At 43.6% G+C, this 24,576-nt stretch overlaps 5 non-coding genes across 5 annotated transcripts; all 5 read left to right on the plus strand.

The window, feature by feature from the left end:
* The first annotated feature begins 1,548 nt into the window (after window positions 1–1,548).
* LOC114109139 (small nucleolar RNA SNORD115) lies at window positions 1,549–1,629 on the plus strand. The gene has a single exon (XR_003585825.1). It is a non-coding gene; the product is annotated as a small nucleolar RNA SNORD115 (small nucleolar RNA).
* A 2,011-nt stretch (window positions 1,630–3,640) lies between these two features.
* LOC114109143 (small nucleolar RNA SNORD115) lies at window positions 3,641–3,720 on the plus strand. Its single transcript, XR_003585829.1, has one exon. It is a non-coding gene; the product is annotated as a small nucleolar RNA SNORD115 (small nucleolar RNA).
* Window positions 3,721–5,741: 2,021 nt separating this feature from the next.
* On the plus strand, window positions 5,742–5,820 carry LOC114109141 (small nucleolar RNA SNORD115). The gene has a single exon (XR_003585827.1). It is a non-coding gene; the product is annotated as a small nucleolar RNA SNORD115 (small nucleolar RNA).
* Window positions 5,821–7,822: 2,002 nt separating this feature from the next.
* Window positions 7,823–7,903, plus strand: LOC114109140 (small nucleolar RNA SNORD115). The gene has a single exon (XR_003585826.1). It is a non-coding gene; the product is annotated as a small nucleolar RNA SNORD115 (small nucleolar RNA).
* A 2,006-nt stretch (window positions 7,904–9,909) lies between these two features.
* On the plus strand, window positions 9,910–9,990 carry LOC114109144 (small nucleolar RNA SNORD115). Its single transcript, XR_003585830.1, has one exon. It is a non-coding gene; the product is annotated as a small nucleolar RNA SNORD115 (small nucleolar RNA).
* The last annotated feature ends 14,586 nt before the right edge of the window (window positions 9,991–24,576 follow it).

Here is a 24,576-nt window from a genome sequence, read left to right on the forward strand (position 1 = left end):
CACAATCTTCAACAATAGCAGCCCCAGAGGAGAAATCCCTTCCAAGCACTCCTTCCTAGAAAGAAAGTTGAGAGCCCATAGGAGCCCCGGTATCAACTCCATAGTGAGGCCCTAATTGCCTGAAGTAGAGGGGTGGCCCCATGACGTGGGCCAAGCAGGGAGCATTGCATTGCTTTGTCTGGGGGCCTTGGGTAGGCATGGGAACAGACACCCCACCAGCTGACAGTCGCTATTGTCCCTGGTATGAGCATTCCCATGCAGGGTGTTTGCTGTTGGCTGTTAAGAGAGCTGAAGGGCAGCCTCTGAGATTCCATGAGGCTAGGCCAGGTCACTTTTGGGCATGGCAGGGTATCTGTAAAGCCAGTTATTCCTGATGGGCCCTTTGCTGAGTTTTGTTTCATTTGTACTCAGGCACCATGCGCCTCCTGGGGGCCATGGCCTTTAAAAATAACACCTCCAGAGGAGAAACCTCTTTTGAGCTTACTTCCTAGTGAGGCAGTTTAGAGCTCTTTGCAGCTCTCTCCATCATAGGGCACTGTTTACCTGAAGTAGAGGGGTGGTTCCATGACATGGGCCAAACAAGGAGTAGTTGCCTTCTTGTTGTTTGTAGGCCTTCAGCAGGCCATGGAGGGGATGCCCTAGCAGGCAATGATGGCTCTTGTTTCCAGCTTGAATGTTCCCTTGCAGGGCATTGCCAGGTTGACTCGTGATGAGCCCATGGGCCTGGCCACAGGTACCTGCTTCCTTGAGCATCCATTCTGTGGAACTTCTTGGCCTCTTTTTTCGTGTGATTGTGGCAAATGGCCAAACTTCATGTCCGCTCAGCCACCCCTTGCTAGCACAGACCCAGACTGAGCTTGGAGGAGCATCTCCATTCCCCAAGACATGTCCATGGAATCTTGGCAGCTGAGAGGTCCTTGTGAGCCTCTCAGAGCCTATGAGGCTCTGTCTTCTCTCAGGACTCTTTCTTAGAGTCACCATTTCTATCTCCCTGGATGTATTGTTATTCATATACTCACTCAAATATTGATTCATTCATCCACTTGTTTCTTCATGTTTGTCAGTATGTAGGGTGGGAGGCAAAGATGGACAAAAGTGAGGATGTAGGGAGGTAGCGAACCAGAGAGGATGGGAGGTTGGAACTTAGAGAGGTAAGGAGGAAGGTAGACAAGAATTTCAGCCAGGGGTTTGTGTCTCTGCATATAGGTGCATTTGATTGCTTTCTTGTGTCCCTGGACTTATTGTTCTAGGTATGTCTTATAGCAACATTTGCTACATCAAAGTGTAGCGCACTTTGTAGCAAAGCCTACAGAGACAGACTAGGAGCTCTCACAGGAGTCTTTCTGCTCCCTAGATAGACAACATCTGCAAAGGAAGGATTATCTGAGTGTGGCTTGCTGCCCTTCGTGCAACTGTCTCAGCCTTGGTGCCACAGGTGGCTAGACAGAAACTCAAGTCCTTTACAGCTTCCTTATTTCCAGAAAGCTTTGGAGGTAAGACCACTTAGGTTCCTGTGCATAGATGCACTTCATGGGGCATGGCTCATTTGGGTTGATGAGAAGAATTCATATAGTTCTGAAGAGAAATGATCACCTAAAAATCATGTTCAATAGAAGTATGCTGAGGCCTATTGGAGGTTGCTGTCCAGAAGCTAGAGGTCAGGGACCTTTCTTTTTTCTCTGAAACCATGGGATTTAGGTGTGGAGGCACCTTACCCCTTGAGGAAAGCCCTTGAGGAAAGCCTACGGTATCTAGGGGCTTCCACAGGGCAAAGGCTGGTCCTGCCTTTGGTGATCCCAATTTCCACAGCCCACCTGGAGGCATTAGGTGGGGCCTTTCCATAGTTCCTTCTCTTCAAATTGTTTCTTTTAGGCAGATGTTCTATAGAGATTCTTGCCATATGCTAAATAACTTGAGGTGAGTGGCTCTCTTTGGTCCTGCACATGGGCCCCAGAAGGAGGTGGACCATGGAGGAGGCACCCCTTTAGGCTTTCCAGAGGTGGGAATCCTTTTGGGAACCTCAGTCATCACCACGGTGGAACTTATGCTACAGTGGCATTTCCAGGGGCTAGTAACTCAGGTTACTAGCTTTTCAGTAAAAGCCTTTCATTAAACCCGAATTCTAATTAGATTAGACATGGAGGCAATGTTTGCATCCCTGGCCAACTGGAGTCATCCACACAAAGGTCTCTGCACACCTCCATGCAGAGCATGCTGATTGACTGAGAGAATGGTCAGCTGTGGTGTGTTCTTTTCAGTCTCCCAAGAACCATAAGCAGAGAAAGATGGTGCCCCAGGACCAGTGATGGTAAGAGGCGGGCAATCTTGGCAGATAAACCCTGTTGGCTATTGAGAGAGCTGAAGGTCAGCCCATGAGATTTCATAGGGCATGGCCAGCTCACTTTCAGGCATGGTAAGTTCTCGATGTGGCCACTTGTTCCTAAGGGGCCCTATGATGGGTTTTGTTTCATTTATTCAGTAACTCGGGCCGCTTGTGTTTCATGTGGCATTCTTCCTCTCTGGGGGCCAATGATAGCACCTTCCAGAGGAGAAGTTCCTGCCATGCTTACTTTCATAATAAGGTTGTTGAGAACCTTTCAGGGTCACAGTATCACCTCCATCGAGAGGCACCATTTGCCTGAAGTAGAGAGTCAGTCCCATGATATGGACTGAGAAAGGACTAGATGCACTGCTGCTGTTTGAGGGGCTTGGGCAAGCCCATGGGAGGGAGTGCTGAACCAGCCAGCAATGGTTCCTGTCCCCATCCTGAAGGTTCCCAAGTAGGGCACTGATGTGTTAACTGGTGCTGAGCCCTCAGGTCCCGTCTCCAAATATCTGCATCCTCGACCACCTCTTCTGAGGGATTTCATGACCTTGTTTTCTGCATGTTTGCAGTAAGTGGCCAGCCCCGTGTCCCCTCTGTGATCCCTTGCTTGCAAAGACCAGGTTTGACTATGGAGGAAGTCTCCATTCCCAAAACAGATCCATAAACTCTTGGAGGTTGAGAGGCCCTTGTGCCAAGCCTCTGCTGGGTGGAAAGTCCATGAGGCTCTGCCTTCTCTTGGAACTCCTCTTTGAATATGCCATTTCAGGCTGCTTGTACACGTTATTCTTATATTCACTCATGCCTTAATCACTTGTCCACTCATTCCCTCACATTTGGCAGTAAGTATGGTGGGAAGGAAGGAGTATTTGTTGAAAAGTAAAGAGGTAAGGAACTAGAGAGGTAGAGACCTAGCAGGGAGGAAGATTGGTAGTAGTTATGCATTTCAGCCAGGGATTTTTGTCTCTGCATATAGGTGTATTTAGTTGCTTTCTAGTGTTCCTGGATGTGTCTCTATAGTTGTCTTGCAGCGTCATTCACTGCATGAAGGTGCAGCATGCGTAACCACCAAAGCCTGCAAGGATGGAGTAGGTATCCTCATAGCTGTGTTCTCCTTCTAGACAGACAACAACCCCAGAGGAAGGAAGATCAGAGCATGGCCTGCTGCCCCTAGGGCAATTGGTATCAGCCTTGATCCAGCCTTTGGTGTGGACAGAAACTCACATCCTCTGGGGCATCCTCCTTTCCAGAAAGCATCAGAAGTAAGCCTACTCAGGTGCCTGTGCATGCATACAATGCGTGGGGCATGCCTCGTTTGGGTTGGTGATAAGAATTCATACGGTCCTGAAGAGAGATGGTGATCTAAAATCATGCTCAATAGGACTATGGTGAGGCTCAATGGAAGTGACATTACAGGGCCCAGAGGTTGTGGTTTCTTCTGTTCTTTCTAGAGCCCTGGGATTTGAGTGTGGAGGCACCCTATCCCTGAGTCTCTACAGTGCTCAGGAGCTTCCATGTGACCAAAGCCTGTCATGCCTTTGGCTTTCTTTCCTAATCCCTGCTTCCACCACCCACCCAGAGGACATAGCTGGGACCTTTCTGTAGCTACTTCTCTTCAAATTGTGTCTTTCAGTCAAACATTCTGGAGAAGGCCTCACTGTGACCTGAACAATTCGAGGTAAGTGACTCTCTTTGGTCCTTAACATGGGCCCCAGAGGACATTGGGCTATGGAGTAGGCCCACCTCAAGGCAATCAAGAGTGGGGAGTTGTTTGTGGTCCATAGTCCTCTCAAAGGGGAACTTCTGCTGCAGTGCCTTCAAGACCATCTATGATCTTGGAGACTGAAATGCTTTCTATTGGTCCTACATTCTAATCAGATTGATCATGGAGGCAGTGTTTATTTCCTGGCTCCCTGAGGAATATCCACACACAGGTCTCTGCACACTTTTGTGCAGAGCTTGCTGAACATCTAAGAGGATGGTCTCCTGTTTGTGTGCTTCGCAGTCTCTGAAGAACAAGCAGATAGAAAAAGATTATGCCCTAGACTGGACAATGGTGAGAGGCAGGAAACTGTCCAGTGGGTCATGGAAGTTAGACAGTTCTGGCTGTTAAGAGAGCTAAAGAGTAGCCCCTGAGATTCCATGGGGTGTAGCTAATTAACTTACAGGCATGGCAGGGTCTTAGTGAGACCCCTTGTTCCTGATGGGCCCTTTGATGGATTTTTCATTTTTCCACTTGGGCCCCAGGCATATCTTGAAGCATTCTCCCTCTCGGGGGCATGGCCTTCAATGATCACACCCCCAGAAAAGAAACTTTTTGGAGCTTAACTTTCTAGTAAGGCTGTTGCAAGCCCTACAGAGCCCTGGTAGCATCTCCATTATGAGGCTATATTTACCTGGAGTAGAACAATGGCCTCAAGATGTGGGTCAGTCCAGAAACAGTTGCCTTGTTTTTGTTTGGGGGCCTTCAGCAGGCCATGGGAGAGGACACGCACCAGGTGATGAGGCCCCTTGTTCCCAGCCTGAATGTTCCCATGCAAGGCATTACCAGGTTGACTGGTTCTGAGCCTTTGTGCCCTGTCACCAGATACCTGCTTCCTCAAGAATCCATTCCGTGGGACTTTGTGGACTCATTTTCTGTGTGTTGGCTGCAAATGGCCTAGCCTCATGTCTTCAATTCCACCCCTTGCTTGCACAGACCAAGATCGAACTGAGAGGTGCATCTCTGTTTTCCAAAACACATTTATAGAATTTTAGTGACTGAGAGACCGTTGCACTAGGCCTTCTTCTGGGTATAGAGCCCATGAGGCTCTCCCTTCTCTTGGGGCACCTTTGTGGAGCTGCCATTTTTCCCTCTCTGGACACATTACTTATGTATTCACTCCAAGCACTGATATGCTAGTCACTTGTTTCCTCAGGTTTGGCAGTAGGTTTGTTGGGCGGTAAGGATAGATGAAGAAAAGTAAGGAGGTAGATAACTAGAGACAGGGAACATAGAAAGCTAGAGAGGTAGCAAGGAAGGTTGGTGGTAGGAGTACATTTTACCCAGGGGTTTGTGTCACTGTGTATAGATAGATGCATTTTGTTGCTGTTTTGGGTTCTTGGATTTATCACTCTAGATAGGTCTTGTAGCATCATTCACTGCGTGAAGGTGTAGCATACATGACTACCAAAGCCTACAGGGCCAAACTAGATGTTGGCACAGCTGTTGTGCTCCTCTCTAGACAGACAATGCCCCAAAGGAAGGAAGATCTGACTCATACCTGTTGCTTCCAGGGCCATCGATGTCAGCCTTGGTGCAGCACCTAGGGTAGACAGAAACTCACATACTTTGGGGCTTCATCATTTCCAGAATGCTTTGAAGGCAAGCCTACTCAGACTCTTGGTATAGATACAGTGTGTGGAGCATGCCTTGTTTGGCTTAATGATGAGAAGTCATATGGTTCTAAAGAGAGAAAATGACATAAAAATTATGCTCAATAGGATTGTGCTGAGCTGAATGGAAGTGGCAGTCCAAGGGCAAAAGGTCTTAGTTCCTTCCGTCCCTTTTGGAGCATTAGAATTTGGGTGGGTAGGCAACTGATCCCACAAGGAGAGCCCCTGTGTCTCTCCCTTGTCTACAGTCTTTTACATAGGCTAATTCCTAGTCCTGCCTTTGACTTTCTTTGCTGATCCCTGCTTCTACCGCCTACCTGGAGGCCATAGGCAAGGCCTTTCCTTAGCTCCTTCTCTTTGCATCTTGTCTTTCAGTAAGATGCTCTGGTGAGGGTCTCACTACGACCTGGATGATTCAAAGTGAATGGTTCCCTTTTTTCCTGGACATGAACACCAGAGGACGAAGAGCTATGAGGGAGGCACACCTCAAGGCAGTCCAAAGTGAGGAGTCCTTGCGGGAACCTCAGTCTTCACAAAGGGTGAACGTATTCTACAATGCCATCTAGACAGGCTAGGATGTCTGACATTAAAAGGCCTTTTGTTAAACCTGAATTCTAGTCTGACTGGACATCAAGACAGTGTTCGCTTCCCTGGCCCCCTGGGGAACATCCACACAAATATCTCTGCAAACTTCCATGCAGAGCACATCGATCACCTGAGGGGATGGTCACCTATGGTGTGTGCTTTCCAGTCTCCCAAGAATGGTTGGTAGGGAAGGATCGTGCCCCAGGCCTGGCAATGGTGATAAGCAAGTAGTAACTTGTCCACTGGGTCTTGGCGAGTGGACTCTGTTGCTGTTGAGAGAGCTGAAGGGCAGCCCGATGGAGCTTGGCCAGATCACTTTCAGGCATAGTGAGTTCTCAATGTGGTCATTTGTTCCTGATGGGCCCTTTGATGTGTTTGTTTTGTTCACCCACTCAGGCACCTTGCATCTCCTGGGGTGCTCTTCCACTCTGGGGCCACAGCCTTCAATGATAGCACCCCCCAGAAGAGAAACCCCTCCCAAATATACCTTTTTGGTAAGGCTGTTGAGAGCCCTTTGGAGCCTCTGTATCAGCCCCAGCATGCGGCCCCGTTTGCCTGAAGGAGAGCTGTGACACCGTCACGAGGGTCAAGTGAGGAGTAGTTGCATTGGTGTTGTTTGGGGCCTTTGGTGGGGCACAAGAGGGGACGCTGCTCCAGGCAACAGTGGCTCCTGCTCCAGCCTGAACATTCCTATGTAGAGTGTTGCCAGGTTGACTAGTGCTGGGTCTATATGCCCTGTCACCAGATAGCTGCTTCCTTCAGAATCAATTCCATGGGACATTGTGGCCTCATTCTCTATGTGTTGGCAGCAAGTGACCAGACCCAATGTCCCCTCCACCACCACTTGCTTGAACAGACAAGAATTGAGCTCAGAGGAATGTTTCCATCCCACAAGACACGTCTGTAGAATCTTGGCAGCCAAGAGGTTCTGTCAGGTGGAGAACCCATGAGGGTCTGCCTTCTCTCTCAATTCCTTTATGGAATTACCATTTCTTTCCTCCTGGTCACGTTATTCATGTGCTCACTCATGCACTTATCCACTCATCCATTCATTCCCTAATGTTTGCCCATACGTAAGGTGAGAGGGAAGGATGAATAAAAGTAAGGAGGTGAGGAGGTAGAGAACTAGAGAGGTAGGGAGGGAGATGGGTGGTAGTCATGCATTTTAGCCAGGGGTTTGTGTCTCTGTGTGTAAGTGCATTTTGTCACTTTCTTGGGTTCCTGTATGTCTTGTTCTAGATATGTCTTGTAGCATTATTCACTGCATGAAGATATAGCACATGTGACCATCAAAGCCTACAAGAAGTAACAAGGAATTCTCACAAGTATCTTTTTGCTCTATAGACAGACAATGTCCCCAGAGGAAGGAAGATCTGAATGTGGCTTGCTGCCCATGGGAAATAAATGTCAGCCTTGGTGCAACACCTAGGGTAGCCAAAAACTCACAATCTTTGGGACATACTCATTTCCAGAAAGCTTCAGAGGTAAGCCTACTCAGGTGCCTGTGCCTGAATGTGATATGAGGGAAGTGCCTCAGTTGTGTCAATGTTTAGAATTCATATGGTCCTGAAGAAAGATGATGACCTGAAAATCATTCTCAAAAATATTATGCTGAGACCCAATGGACATGTCCATGCAAAAGCAGGAAGTCTCTCTGTCCCTTCTGGAGCCCTGGGATTTGGCTGTGGAGGCACCCTATCCCACGGAGAGTGTACTTAAGTACTCTCTGCAGTGTCTAGGGGCTTCCATGTGGCCAGGGACTGGCCCTGCCTTTGGCTTTCTTTCCTAACCCCTGCTTTCACCACTCACCCAGAGGACATACACTGGGCCTTTCCTTAGCACCTTCTTTTTGAATTGTGTCTTTCGGTCAGACATTCTGGCAAGGATCTTGCCACGGCCTGAATGATTCAAGGTTAATGGCTCTCTTTTGTCCTCAACACAGGCCCCAGAGGAAGACGGACTATGGGGGAGGTGAGCGTCAAGGCAGTGGAGAGCCTCAGTTCTCACAAAAGGGGAACTACTGATGTGGCACCATCACAACAGGCTAGGAACTCGGGCACTGAAAAGCCTTTCGTTAAACCTAAATTCTTGTCATATTGTACACGGAGGCAATGTTTGCTTCCCTTGCCCCCTGGGGAACATCCATCCACACACAGGTCTCTGCACATCTTTGTCCAGAGCACACTGATCTGCTGAGAGGATGGTCACCTATGGTGTGTCCTTTTCAGTTTGCCAGTAATTTTTTGTAGGGAAGGATCCTGCCTCAGGCCTGGCAACGGTGAGAGGCAGGCATGAACCTGTCTAGGCACATAGACACTGCTGGCTGTTGAGAGAGCTGAAGGGTAGCCCTGAGATTCCATGGTACTTGGCCAGGTCATTTTCAGGCATGGCAAGTTCTCATGAGACCAATTATTCTGATGGGCCCTTTAACATATTTTGTCCTGTTCAGCCACTCAGTCCCCTTGAATCTCCTGCAGCGTTCTTCCTCTCTGGGGGCCATAGCCTTCAATGATAGCAACCCCGGAAAAGAAACCCTTCCAAACTTACCTTCTTAGTAAGGCTGCTGAGAGCCCTTCAGAGCCCCAGTATCATGTTCATCGTGAGGTCCCATTTGCCTGAAGTAGAGGAGTGGCTTCATGATGTGAACCAAACAGGGAGTAGTTGCACTGTTGTTGTTGCAGGACCTTTGGCAAGCCATTGGAGGTGAGGCTGCACCAGATGACAATGTCTCCTGTCCCCAGCCTGAATGCTCCTGTGTAGGGCATTGCCAGGTTGACTGGTGCTGAGCCCACATGCCCCAAATCCATATATCTGCTTCCTGAAGCATCATTTCATACTTGTTGCTTCATTTTTCTGTATGTTGGTGGCAAGCGGCCAAGCTCCATGTCTTTTCACCCATTCCTTGCTCACAAAGGCCAGATTATAACTCAGAGGAACATCTTGTCCCCCAAGACACAACCATAGAATCTTGGTAACCAAGAGGCCCTCTCACCGGACCTTCTGCCAGGTGGAGAGCCCGTGAAGCTCTGCTTTCTCTCAGTACTCCTTTATTGATTCACCATTTCTTCCTCCCTGGACTAGTTATTCATCTACTCACTCATGCACTGATCCACTTTTTCACTCTTTCCCTCACATTTGGCAGTAGGTAAGATGAGTGGGAGGTTGTAAGGGAGAAAAGTAAGGTGGTGGGGAGGGAGAGAGCTAGAAAAGTAGGGAGATAGGAAGCTGGAGAGGTAGCGAGGAAGGTTGGTGGTAGGTATGCATTTCAGCCAGGGATTTGTGTATAGATGAATTTTGTCATTTTCTCTTGATCCTGGATATGTCACTGTAGGTGTGTCTTGTAGCATATTTGTTGCATGAAGGTGTAGACCATGTGACCACCAAATCCTTCATGGACATACTAGGTGTTCTCACAGCAGTCATGCTTCTCTCTAGACAGACAATATCAGAGAGGAAGGAAGATCTGAGTGTGGCCTGCTGTCCCCAGGCCAATCAATGTGTCTTGGTCTAGAATCTGGGGTAGGCAGTCTCTTGTCCCATGGGACATACTCATTTCCAGAAATCCTCAGAGATAAGCCATCTCAAGCCCCTATGCGTAGATGCAATGAATGGGAACTGCATTGTTTGGCGTGATGAATAGAATGCATATAGTCCTGAAGAGAGATGATGACCCAAAAGTCATGCTCAGTACAATTGCACTGAGGACCAATGGACACGGCAGTCCAGGGACAGGATGTCAGGGATCTTTCTGTCCTTTCTGGAGCCCTGGGATTTGACTGCCAAGATACCCTATCCCTCAAAGAAAGCCCTTATATCTCTACAGTGCCTAAGGCCTTCCATGTGGCCAAGGCCTGGTCCTGCCTTTGGCTTTCATTCCTGTTCCCTACCTCCAGAGTTTTGCCAAGAGAACGCACTGGTCATAGCAAACATCCTCTTCCAACAACACAAGAAAAGACTCTACACATGGACATCACCAGGTAGCCAACACCAAAATCAGGTTGAATATCTTTTGCAGCCAAAGATGTAGAAGCTCTATACAGTCAGCAAAAACAAGACTTGGAGCTGACTATAGCTCAGATCATGAACTCCTTATTACCAAATTCAGACTTAAATTGAAGAAAGTAGGGACACCCACTTGACCATTCAGGTATACCTAAATAAAATTCCTATGATTATTCACTGAAGTGAGAAATAGATTTAAGGGACTAGATCTGATAGACAGAGGTCCTGATGAACTATGGACGGAGGTTCATGACATTGTACAGGAGACAGGGATCAAGACCATCCCCAAGGAAAAAGAAATGCAAAAAAGCCAAATGGCTATCTGAGGAGGCCTTACAAATAGCTGTGAAAAGAAGAGAAGCAAAAAGCAAAGGAGAAAAGGAACATATAATCATCTGAATGTAGAGTTCCAAAGAATAGCAAGGAGAGATAAGAAAGCCTTCCTCAGTGATCAGTGCAAAGAAATAGAAGAAAACAATAGAATGGGAAAAACTAGAGATCTCTTCAAAAAAATTAGAGATACCAAGGAAATATTTCATGCAAAGATGGACTCAATAAAGGACAGAAATGGTATGGACCTAACAGAAGCAGAAGATATTAAGAAGAGGTGGCAAGAATACACAGAAGAACTATACAAAAAAGATCTTCATGATCCAGATACTCATGATGGTGTGATCATTCACCAGGAGTCAGACATCCTGGAGTGCGAAGTCAAGCGGGCCTTAGAAACCTAGCATCACTACGAACAAAGCTAGTGGAGGTGATGGAATTTCACTTGAGCTATTTTAAATCCTGAAATATGATGCTGTGAAAGTGCTGCACTCAATATGCCAGCAAATTTGGAAAACTCAGCAGTGGCCACAGGCCTGGAAAAGGTCAGTTTTCATTCCAATTCCAAGGAAAGGCAACACCAAAGAATAATCAAATTACTGCACAATTGTACTCATCTCACATGACGCAAAGTAATGCTTAAAATTCTCCAAGTCAGGTTTCAGCAATATATGAATCATGAACTTCCAGATGTTCAGGATGGTTTTAGAAAAGGCAGAGAAACCAGAGATCAAATTGCCAACATCTGTTGGATCATTGAAAACTCAAGAGAGTTCCAGAAAAACATCTCTTTCTGCTTTATTGACTATGCCAAAGCCTTTGACTGTGTGGATCACAATAAACTGTGGAAAATTCTGAAAGAGATGGGAATACCTGACCTGCCTCTTGAGAAATCTGTATGCAAGTCAGGAAGGAACAGTTAGAACTGGACATGCAACAACAGGCTGGTTCCAAATAGGAAAAGGAGCACATCAAGGCTGTATATGTCACCCTGCTTATTTAACATACATCATGAGAAACGCTGGGCTGGAGGAAGCAAAAGCTAGAATCAGGACTGCCAGGATAAATATCAAAACCCTCAAATATAAAGATATCACCACCCTTATGGCAGAAAGTAAAGAAAAACTAAAGAACCTCTTGATGAAAGTGAAAGAGGAGAGTGAAAAAGTTGGCTTAAAATTCAACATGCAGAAAACTAAGATCATGGCATCTCGTCCCATCACTTTGTGGCAAATAGAAGGGGATACAGTGGAAACAGTGGCTGACTTTATTTTTCTTGGCTCCAATATCACTGCAGATGGTGACTGCAGCCATGAAATTAAAAGATGCTTGCTCCTTGGAGGGAAAGTTATAACCAACCTAGACAACATATTAAAAAGCAGAGACATTACTTTGCCAACAAAGGCCTGTCTAGTCAAGGCTATGTTTTTTCCAGTGGTCATGTATGGATGTGAGAGTTGGACTATAAAAAAAGCTGAGCGTCGAAGAATTGATGCTTTTGAACTGTGGTGTTGGAGAAGACTCTTGTGAGTCCCTTGGACTGCAAGGAGATCCAAACAGTCCATCCTAAAGGAGATCAGTCCTGAGTGTTCATTGGAAGGACTGGTGTTGAGGCTGAAACTCCAGTACTTTGGCCACCTGATGGAAACAACTGAGTCATTTGAAAAGACCCTGATGCTGGGAAAGATTGAAGGCAGTTGGAGAAGGGGACGACCAAGGATGAGATGGCTGGATGGCATCACCGTCTCGATGGACATGAGTTTGAGTAAACTCTGGAAGTAGGTTACGGACAGGGAGGCCTGGCGTGCTGCAGTTCATGAGTTTTCAAAGAGTCAGACCCGACTGAGCAACTGAACTGAATTGAGCCTCCACTGCCCACCCAGAGGATGTTGGCGGGCCCTATTTAGCTCCTTCTCTCAAATTGTGTCTTTCTGTCAGATATTCTGGTGAGGATCTTGCAATAGCTTGAATTATTTGAGGTGAGTGACTCTCTTTGGTTCTAGACACAGGCTCCAGAAGTGCTGGACTGCAGAGAAGGCCTTCCTCAAAGCAGTCAGAGGGCCGAGTCTTTTCTGTAATTTCATTCCTCACAGAGTAGGACTTCTTGATTTCTGTCAAGGTGGTGGCACCATGTTGATGGGTTAAGATCTTGAACACTGAAGAACCTTTTGTTAGGCTTGAATTCTAGTCATATGGTCACAGAGGCAATGTTTGCTTCCCTGGTCCCTGGAGAACATCCACACGCAGGTTTCTGCATACCTCCATGCAGAGCACACTGATCCACTGGGGGTCAGTCACCTGTGATGTGTGTTTTGCAGTCTCCCAAGAAGAGGGATCATCCCCAGGCCTGGCAATGTTAAGAGGCTGGCAGGAACCCATCCACCAGATCTTGGCAGGTAGGTGCTGCTTGCTGTCGAAAGATGAAGCACAGTCCCTGGGATACCGTAAGACTTGACCAGGTCATGTTCAGGCATGGCAAACAACTGTGAGGCCAGTTGTTTCTGATGGACCCTAGAGTGGGTTTTGCTTCACTGACCAACTCAGGCCTCTTGTGTCTCCTAGGGCATTCTTCCTCTCTGGGGGCCACAACTTTTAAAGATGTCTCCCCCTAGAGGAGAAATCCCTCTGAGATTACCTTCCTAATAAGGCCTTTGAGAGCCATTTGGAGACCTGGTATCATCTGCAACATGAGGCCTTGTTTGCCCAAAGTAAAAGGTTGGCCCCATGACATGGACTGAGTAGGGAGTAGTTGCATTACTGTTTGGGGAGTTTGGTCAGGTCATTGGAGAGGATGCTGCAGCAGACAGTGATGGCTCTTTTGCACAGCCTGAATATTCCCATGCAGGGCATTGCAAGGTTGACTGGTGCTAAGCCCATGGGCCTTTCTCAGTATATCTGATTTCTTGAGCATAAATTCATGTGGTCAGATAGCCACATTGTGTATTTATACCAAGAAAAATAGAAGCCTAGTGTCTCGCACAACCTGGGTTTCAAAGAGGTAGAGGAACCAGAGATCAAATTGCCAGCATTCACTGGATGGTGGTGAAAGCAAGGTAGTTTCCGAAAAACATTTATGTTTGCTTCATTGACTTCACTAAAGCCTTTGTGCTGATCACAACAAACTGGAAACTTCTTAAAGATGAGAGTAGCAGACCACCTTACCTCTCTCGTGAGAAACCTGTATGTGGATCAAAAAGCAATAATTAGAATCAGACATGGAACAATGGACAGGTTCAAATTTGGAAAGGAGTGCAAGGATGTATATCATCACCCTGCTTATTTAACTTATTTGTAGAGTATATCATGTGAAATGCTGACCTGGATGAAGCACATCTAAAATCAAGATTGCCAGGATAATTATCAACAACCTCACATATGCAGGTGATAGCACTTTAATGGCAGAAAATAAAGAGAAACTAAAGAGCCTCTTAATGAGGGTCAAAGAGGAGAGTGAAAAAGTTGGCTTGAAACGCAACTTTAAGAAAAACTAAGATTATGGCATCCAGTACCACCACTGTATGGCAAATAAAAGGAAATAAAGTGGAAGTAATGAAAAAGTTTATTTTCTTGGGCTCCAAAATCACTGTTGACAGTGACTAAAGACATGAAAGTAAGGAGGGAAAGCTATGACAAACCTAGACAGCATATTAAAAAGCAGAGACATCACTTTGCCAGCAAAGGTCCATATAGTCAAAGCTATGGTTTTTTCCAGTAGTCATGTATTTACATGAGAGTTGGACTACAAAAAAGGCTAAGCGCAGAATTGGTGCTTTCAAATTGTTGTGCTGGGGAAGACTCTTTAGAGTCCCTTGAACTTCAAGGAGACGAAACCAATCAAAAAGGAAATCGACCTTAAATAGTCATTGGAAGGACTGTTTCTGAAGCTGAAGCTCCAATACTTCAGCCACCTGATGTGAAGAACCAACTCATTGGAAAAGACCTCAATGATGGGAATGATTGAAGGCAAAAGGAGAAGGGGGCAGCAGAGGTTAAGATGGAAAGATAGCATCACCGACTCAAAGGACATGAATCTGAGCAAACTCTGGGGGATAGTAGAGGACAGAGAAGCCTGCCATGCTACAGTCCATGGGGACTCTAAGAATCAGACAGGACTAAGAGACTGAACAGCAACAGCAGCAGTGTCCTGTTTGTCATCTATAGTTCTAACAGACAGTGAAGAACCGGTAGGAATTTCTTCTTTCTTTAATCATTCCGTGTTATGTGAATCAACTATTGCATAATTAATGGTGCTTTTGATTGCATTCTATATTTGTTTTTGATATAAAGACATGTCAAATAAATTATTTACAATTAAAATTTTTATTTCTCATCATTGAATATTGTCCATTTTTTTGTCCTTCATTACAGACTACTTAGTAAGATGACTTTTTGGTCATTTTTGACTCTACTTTTACCATCATATCTTCCTGCATTCAATCTAGCCACTTGTACACTGAAATTTATACTTTATTCCCACTAGGTGCTTTCTGGAACTGTTATATATATTTGTGAATATGCATATTTCCTAAATAAATTAGTTATTTGTTGAATGCCTTAATATCTGATCCTAATTGGCAGGAATTTTCCAAATATTTTAATACTCTTCAGTTTTTATTTTTCAAGCATTTTGATACCAGTTTTTGGGTACTTTTTATTCTTTTTTTCTTTCTGCATGTCTGATTGATAGGTGGTATACAAGTCTGTGATTTTATGTGAGTGACACCACCAGTGTAGCATGTAGTGACTCAAACTCCAAATAAAGCATTGGATTAGTGAAAACAGTGTTCTATGAAAGTTTCATTCAATTGGGAAACATGAAGATTATAATAGATTTTTGTCTCATAAATGACTGGCATAATTTCCAAGATCTTTTTGAGAAACTTTCCTCCATCTTCTGAATTTCCTTTAATTGAAACTTCAGAAGTTTTATTATTCTATGGTGAATATTTATTAAACAATTCATTTTCATTGTATTTTTTAGGGTGGTTATAGTGTTGTGATATGTTTTAAGCATTTGTGGACTACTCACAATTAAGAGACCTAGGCAAATGTGGCCTCATATTTGAGATTCATATATATGTTTTGCCTATGATATGTGGTCTTGAATATAATATATGCAAACTGATATATCTTCTAACATTTCTGATATTTCCATTGCTTTACTTCTTTCCTTAGAAAGGATGTGGGCTTTCCTGGTGGCTCAGATGTTAAAGCATCTGTCTGCAGTGTGGGAGACCTTGGTTCAACCCCTGGGTTGGGAAGATCCCCTGGAGAAGGAAATGGCCACCCACTCCAGTATTCTTGCCTGGAAAATCCCATGGATGGAGGAGCCTAGTAGGCTACAGTTCTTGGGGTCACAAAGAGTCAGACATGACTGAGCAACTTCACTTTCACTTTAGAAAGGAAGTACATAGTGTAATTAATTATTATTGTTCTTGATATTGCATCCTTGATAATACACCTAAGGACTTGCTTGTTTATGTCCTTGATTGATAAACCTGTAGTCAACAACGTAAGCATTTTGGATATTTTAGAGTAAGAATCATATTCCTGTGTAGAAATTATAGAATAGCCCACACGAATAATATATACATGAGAGATGTAGTTCTCAATAATAATAATGAAAAAATGAAATCTCAATCTCCTAAAGCACCTGGTAGATCCCCAGAAATGTTGTTGTAATTGTTCCAGTTTACCCTTTTTTTTGGCTTGTTTGTTTATAAGATTTTATTTATTTATTTATTTATAGTTTTTTTATTTTTTAAATTTTAAAATCTTTAATTCATACATGCGTTCCCAAACATGAACCCCCTTCCCACCTCCCTCCCCACAACGTCTCTCTGGGTCATCCCCATGCACCAGCCCCAAGCATGCTGCACCCTGCGTCAGACATAGACTGGCGATTCAATTCTTACATGATAGTATACATGTTAGAATGCCATTCTCCCAAATCATCCCACCGTCTCCCTCTCCCTCTGAGTCCAAACGTCCGTTATACACATCTGTGTCTTTTTTCCTGTCTTGCATACAGGGTCGTCATTGCCATCTTCCTAAATTCCATATATATGTGTTAGTATACTGTATTGGTGTTTTTCTTTCTGGCTTACTTCACTCTGTATAATCAGCTCCAGTTTCATCCATCTCATCAGAACTGATTCAAATGAATTCTTTTTAACGGCTGAGTAATACTCCATTGTGTATATGTACCACAGCTTTCTTATCCATTCATCTGCTGATGGACATCTAGGTTGTTTCCATGTCCTGGCTATTATAAACAGTGCTGTGATGAACATTGGGGTACATGTGTCTGTTTCCATTCTGGTTTCCTCGGTGTGTATGCCCAGAAGTGGGATTGCTGGGTCATAAGGTAGTTCTTTTTTTTTTTTTCTTTTTTTTTCTTTTTAAAATTTTAAAATCTTTAATTCTTACATGCGTTCCCAAACATGAACCCCCCTCCCACCTCCCTCCCCATAACATCTCTCTGGGTCATCCCCATGCACCAGCCCCAAGCATGCTGCATCCTGCGTCAGACATAGACTGGAGATTCAATTCTTACATGATAGTATACATGTTAGAATGCCATTCTCCCAAATCATCCCACCCTCTCCCTCTCCCTCTGAGTCCAAAAGTCTGTTATACACATCTGTGTCTCTTTCCCTGTCTTGCATACAGGGTCGTCATTGCCATCTTCCTAAATTCCATATATATGTGTTAGTATACTGTATTGGTGTTTTTCTTTCTGGCTTACTTCACTCTGTATAATTGGCTCCAGTTTCATCCATCTCATCAGAACTGATTCAAATGAATTCTTTTTAATGGCTGAGTAATACTCCATTGTGTATATGTACCACAGCTTGCTTATCCATTCATCTGCTGATGGACATCTAGGTTGTTTCCATGTCCTGGCTATTATAAACAGTGCTGCGATGAACATTGGGGTACAAGTGTCTCTTTCAATTCTGGTTTCCTCGGTGTGTATGCCCAGAAGTGGGATTGCTGGGTCATAAGGTAGTTCTATTTGCAGTTTTTAAGGAATCTCCACACTGTTCTCCATAGTGGCTGTACTAGTTTGCATTCCCACCAACAGTGTAGGAGGGTTCCTTTTCTCCACACCCTCTCCAGCATTTATTGCTTGCAGATTTTTGGATCACAGCCATTCTGACTGGTGTGAAGTGGTACCTCATTGTGGTTTTGATTTGCATTTCTCTAATAATGAGTGATGTTGAGCATCTTTTCATGTGTTTGTTAGCCATCCGTATGTCTTCTTTGGAGAAATGTCTATTTAGTTCTTTGGCCCATTTTTTGATTGGGTCATTTATTTTTCTGGAATTGAGCTGCAGAAGTTGCTTGTATATTTTTGAGATTAGTTGTTTGTCAGTTGCTTCATTTGCTATTATTTTCTCCCATTCAGAAGGCTGTCTTTTCACCTTGCTTATATTTTCCTTTGTTGTGCAGAAGCTTTTAATTTTAATTAGATCCCATTTGTTTATTTTTGCTTTTATTTCCAGAATTCTGGGAGGTGGATCATAGAGGATCCTGCTGTGATTTATGTCTGAGAGTGTTTTTCCTATGTTCTCCTCTAGGAGTTTTATAGTTTCTGATCTTACATTTAGATCTTTAATCCATTTTGAGTTTATTTTTGTGTGCGGTGTTAGGAAGTGATCTAGTTTCATTCTTTTACAAGTGGTTGACCAGTTTTCCCAGCACCACTTGTTAAAGAGATTGTCTTTACTCCATTGTATATTCTTGCCTCCTTTGTCAAAGATAAGGTGTCCATATGTGTGTGGATTTATCTCTGGGCTTTCTATTTTGTTCCATTGATCTATATGTCTGTCTTTATGCCAGTACCATACTGTCTTGATGACTGTGGCTTTGTAGTAGAGCCTGATGTCAGGCAAGTTGATTCCTCCAGTTCCATTCTTCTTTCTCAAGATTGCTTTGGCTATTCGAGGTTTTTTGTATTTCCATACAAATCTTGAAATTATTTGTTCTAGTTCTGTGAAAAATGTGGCTGATAGCTTGATAGGGATTGCATTGAATTTATAAATTGCTTTGGGTAGTATACTCATTTTCACTATATTGATTCTTCCGATCCATGAACATGGTATATTTCTCCATCTATTAGTGTTCTCTTTGACTTCTTTCATCAGTGTTTTATAGTTTTCTATATATAGGTCTTTAGTTTCTTTAGGTAGATATATTCCTAAGTATTTTATTCTTTTCGTTGCAATGGTGAATGGAATTGTTTCCTTAATTTCTTTTTCTACTTTCTCATTATTCGTGTATAGGAATGCAAGGGATTTCTGTGTGTTGATTTTATATCCTGCAACTTTACTATATTCATTGATTAGCTCTAGTAATTTTCTGGTGGAGTCTTCAGGGTTTTCCATGCAGAGGATCATGTCATCTGCAAACAGTGAGAGTTTTACTTCTTCTTTTCCAATTTGGATTCCTTTTATTTCTTTTTCTGCTCTGATTGCTGTGACCAAAACTTCCAGAACTATGTTGAATAGTAGCGGTGAAAGTGGACACCCTTGTCTTGTTCCTGACTTTAGGGGAAATGCTTTCAATTTTTCACCATTGAGGATAATGTTTGCTGTGGGTTTGTCATAGATAGCTTTTATTATGTTGAGGTATGTTCCTTCTATTCCTGCTTTCTGGAGAGTTTTTATCATAAATGGATGTTGAATTTTGTCAAAGGCCTTCTCTGCATCTATTGAGATAATCATATGGTTTTTATTTTTCAATTTGTTAATGTGGTGAATTACATTGATTGATTTGCGGATATTGAAGAATCCTTGCATCCCTGGGATAAAGACCACTTGGTCATGGTGTATGATCTTTTTAATGTGTTGTTGGATTCTGATTGCTAGAATTTTGTTGAGGATTTTTGCATCTATGTTCATCAGAGATATTGGCCTGTAGTTTTCTTTTTTTGTGACATCTTTGTCAGGTTTTGGTATTAGGGTGATGGTGGCCTCATAGAATGAGTTTGGAAGTTTACCTTCCTCTGCAATTTTCTGGAAGAGTTTGAGTAGGATAGGTGTTAGCTCTTCTCGAAATTTTTGGTAGAATTCAGCTGTGAAGCCGTCTGGACCTGAGCTTTTGTTTGCTGGAAGATTTCTGATTACCATTTCAATTTCTGTGCTTGTGACGGGTCTGTTAAGATTTTCTATTTCTTCCTGGTTCAGTTTTGGAAAATTGTACTTTTCTAAGAATTTGTCCATTTCTTCCACGTTGTCCATTTTATTGGCATACAACTGCTGATAGTAGTCTCTTATGATCCTTTGTATTTCTGTGTTGTCTGTTGTGATCTCTCCATTTTCATTTCTAACTTTATTGATTTGATTTTTCTCTCTTTGCTTCTTGATGAGTCTGGCTAATGGTTTGTCAATTTTATTTATCCTTTCAAAGAACCAGCTTTTGGCTTTGTTGATTTTTGCTATGGTCTCTTTTGTTTCTTTTGCATTTATTTCTGCCCTAATTTTTAAGATTTCTTTCCTCCTACTAACTCTGGGGTTCTCCAACTCTTCCTTTTCTAGTTGCTTTAGTGGTAGAGTTAGGTTGTTTATTTGGCTTTTTTCTTGTTTCTTGAGGTATGCCTGTATTGCTATGAACTTTCCTCTTAGCACTGCTTTTATAGTGTCCCACAGGTTTTGGGTTGTTGTGTTTTCATTTTCATTAGTTTCTATGCATATTTTGATTTCCTTTTTGATTTCTTCTGTGATTTGTTGGTTATTCAGAAGTGTGTTGTTCAACCTCCATATGTTGGCATTTTTAATAGTTTTTCTCCTGTAATTGAGATCTAATCTTAATGCATTATGGTCAGAAAAGATGCTTGGAATGATTTCGATTTTTTGAATTTATCAAGTTTAGATTTATGGCCCAGGATGTGATCTATCCTGGAGAAGGTTCCATGAGCACTTGAAAAAAAGGTGAAATTCATTGTTTTGGGGTGAAATGTCCTATAGTTATCAATTAGGTCTAACTGATCTAATGTATCATTTAAAGTTTGCGTTTCTTTGTTAATTTTCTGTTTAGTTGATCTGTCCATAGGTGTGAGTGGGGTATTAAAGTCTCCCACTATTATTGTGTTATTGTTGATTTTCCCTTTCATACTTGTTAGCATTTGTCTTACATATTGTGGTGCTCCTATATTGGGTGCATATATATTTATAATTGTTATATCTTCTTCTTGGATTGTTCCTTTGATCATTATGTAGTGGCCTTCTTTGTCTCTTTTCACAGCCTTTGTTTTAAAGTCTATTTGATCGGATATGAGTATTGCCACTCCTGCTTTCTTTTGGTCTCTATTTGCGTGGTATATCTTTTTCCAGCCCTTCACTTTCAGTCTGTATGTGTCCCTTGTTTTGAGGTGGGTCTCTTGTAAGCAGCATATAGAGGGGTCTTGTTTTTGTATCCATTCGGCCAGTCTTAGTCTTTTGGTTGGGGCGTTCAACCCATTTACGTTTAAGGTAATTATTGATAAGTATGATCCCGTTACCATTTACTTTATTGTTTTGGGTTCGGGTTTATACACCCTTTCGTGTTTCCTGTCTAGAGAATATCCTTTAGAATGTGTTGGAGAGCTGGTTTGGTGGTGCTGAATTCTCTCAGCGTTTGCTTGTCTGTAAAGCTTTTGATTTCTCCTTCGTATTTGAATGAGATCCTTGCTGGGTACAAGTAATCTGGGCTGTAGGTTATTGTCTTTCATCACTTTAAGTATGTCTTGCCATTCCCTCCTGGCCTGAAGAGTTTCTATTGAAAGATCAGCTGTTATCCTTATGGGAATCCCCTTGTGTGTTATTTGTTGTTTTTCCCTTGCTGCTTTTAATATTTGTTCTTTGTGTTTGATCTTTGTTAATTTGATTAATATGTGTCTTGGGGTGTTTCGCCTTGGGTTTATCCTATTTGGAACTCTCTGTGTTTCTTGGACTTGGGTGATTATTTCCTTCCCCATTTTAGGGAAGTTTTCAACTATTATCTCCTCAAGGATTTTCTCATGATCTTTCTTTCTGTCTTCTTCTTCTGGGACTCCTATAATTCGAATGTTGGAGCGTTTCATATTGTCCTGGAGGTCTCTGAGATTGTCCTCATTTCTTTTAATTCGTTTTTCTTGTGTCCTCTCTGATTCAATTATTTCTACTATTCTATCTTCTATTTCACTAATCCTGTCTTCTGCCTCCGTTATTCTACTATTTGTTGCCTCCAGAGTGTTTCTGATCTCATTTATTGCGTTATTCATTATATTTTGACTCTTTTTTATTTCTTCTAGGTCCTTGTTAAACCTTTCTTGCATCTTCTCAATCCTTGTCTCTAGGCTATTTATCTGTGATTCCATTTTGATTTCAAGATTTTGGATCATTTTCACTATCAATATTCGGAATTCCTTCTCCGGTAGATTCCCTACTTCTTCCTCTTTTGTTTGGTTTGGTGGGCAACTCTCCTGTTCCTTTACCTGCTGAGTATTCCTCTGTCTCTTCATCTTGGTTATGTTGCTGCGTTTGGGGTGGCCTTTTATATTCTGGTAATTTGTGGAGTTCTCTTTATTATGGGGCTTCCTCACTTTGGGTGGGGTTCTATCAGTGGCTTGTCAAGGTTTCCTGGTTAGGGAGGCTTGTGTTGGAGTTTTGGTGGGTGTAGCTGGGTTTCTTCTCTCTGGAGTGCAGTGGAGTGACCCGTAATGGGTTATGAGACAGCAAAGGTTTTGGGATAATTTTGAGCTGCCTGTATATTGAAGCTCAGGGGAGTGTTCCTGTGTTGCTGGAGAATTTGCGTGGTATGTCTTGTTTTGGAACTTGTTGGCCCTTGGGTGGAGCTTGGTTTCGGTGTAGGTATGAAGGCATTTGATGAGCTCCTATTGCTTAATGTTCCCTGAATTCAAGAGTTCTCTAATGTTTTCAGGCTTTGGATTTAAGCCTCCTGCTTCTGGTTTTCAGTTTTATTTTTACAGTAGCCTCTAGACTTCTCCATCTATACAGCACCGATGATAAAACATCTAGGTTAAAGATGAAAAGTTTCTCCACATTGAGGGACACTCAGAGAGGTTCACTGAATTACAAGGAGAAGAGAAGATGGAGGGGGTAGTTAGAGGTAACTGGAATGAGATGCAGTGAGATCAAGAGAGGAGAGAGCAAGCTAGCCAGTAGTCACTTCCTTACGTGCGCTCTATAGTCTGGACCGCTCAGAGGTATTTACAGAGTTATACGGGGAAGAGGAGAGGGAGGAAGTAGACAGAGGTGACCAGGAGGATAAGAGAGAGGAATGAGTAGGAGAGAGACAAATCCTGCCAGTAACCAGTTCCTTAGGTGTTCTCCACCGTCTGGAACACACAGAGATTCACAGAGTTGGATAGAGAAGAGATGGGGGAGAAAAGAGACAGAGGCCACCTGGTGGAGAAAAAGGAGAGTCCAGAGGAGGAGAGAGTGGTGAAGCCAGTAATCTCACTCTCAGGTAAACTTGGGTAGTGAAGTTTGGGTTTTTAAATGTACAAAATTGACAACAAAAACCTAAGAGCAAAGATTAAAAATCTAGAGTAGAGATTGGATTTTCAAAGATAAAATATTAAAGAAAAGCAGAAGGAAAAAGGAAGAAAGGAAAAAAAAAGAATTATTAAAAAGCAAACAAACAAACAAACAAACAAAAACCACCAACAACCATCCAAAGAGTATATATGGTGTTTGCCTTAAAAAAAAAAAAGTCTTTTTTTAAAAATAGTAATAATAGGTTATAGAAATAAAAATTAGAGGAGAAATAGAAGACTTAACAATTAAAAAAAAGTTAGAAAAAAAAGAAAACAAAAAACAAAACAACAACAACAAAAAGGAATGATTTTAAAGATAGTAAAAATATATCTGGCCCTTCTCTGGTGTTATGGGCTGTGTGGGCTCACTTCCAAGGTGGTTCCCTCTGTTTAACTTCTTCTGTTTGCTGGTTTTTTAGGCTCACTAGTTCAGTCGTGCTGTGGGGAGGGGGGATGCTGCAAACAAATAGCACTGTTGTGTGCACACAGTATCTTTGCCCCGCTTGACCTGTCCCTTCTCGCGGCGCACAAACCGCTCCGGCTCTACGATGCTCAGCCGGGAACCGTCTGGGGCCGGCCCTAGGCTGCGTGCACTTCCCCGGTCCAAGCCGCTCAGGTTCGGCGCTCAGGCAGCCCTCAGAGGCACAGATTCGGCTGGGACTGTGCTTTGTGCCCTTCCCAGGTCCGAGTAGCTCAGGAGTTTGGCGAGCACGATCACCGCGGCTTGTCACCTTTTCTGCCGCTGCCGCTCCGCTTTCTGGGTGGACCGCTGGCGCACCCCGTGAGGCAGATTGTGACTGTCCAGCACCCCCAGAAGTCTTAGCAAAGGAGCCTGCTCGCAGTTAGGTAAGTAAAGTCTCTCCGGGTCTGCAACTGCCCCTTTCCAGTCCTTACGGCTCTGGCTGCCTGTCCCCGGCGGGGGATGGTCTGCAGCCGGCTTATTCCGTTCCGTCCTTTGTTCTGGGCTCGGTCCTGGCGGTGTCTTATGTTCGAGCTTTTCGCGTGGTAGCTATCCCACAGTCTGGTTTGCTAGCCCAAGTTAGATCGTGCTGGTTGCGCGTGGGGCGTTCCTGCCCGATTCTTACAAAGCACTGCACCCCGCGCCTCCCGCGCGTCCCTGCCCTGCCCCCACTTCCCAATGGTGGATGCAGGCGTCTGTGCTGCTTTTCCGCTGGGGGAGTTACTGGTGGGCTTGTAATCTCTTGGTTTTAATTATTTATCTATTTTTCCTTCCTGTTATGTTGCCTCTGTGTTTCCAAGGCTCGCCACAGACTCGGCAGGGAGAGTGTTTCCTGGTGTTTGGAAACCTCTCTTCTTAAAATTCCCTTCCCGGGACGGAGCTCCCTCCCCACCCCCTTTGTCTCCTTTTTCATCTTTTATATTTTTTCCTACCTGTTTTTGAAGACAATGGTCTGCTTTTCTGGTTGCCTGATGTCCT

This window comes from Ovis aries, chromosome 18, assembly GCF_016772045.2.
Source record: "Ovis aries strain OAR_USU_Benz2616 breed Rambouillet chromosome 18, ARS-UI_Ramb_v3.0, whole genome shotgun sequence".
Classification (NCBI taxonomy): domain Eukaryota; kingdom Metazoa; phylum Chordata; class Mammalia; order Artiodactyla; family Bovidae; genus Ovis; species Ovis aries.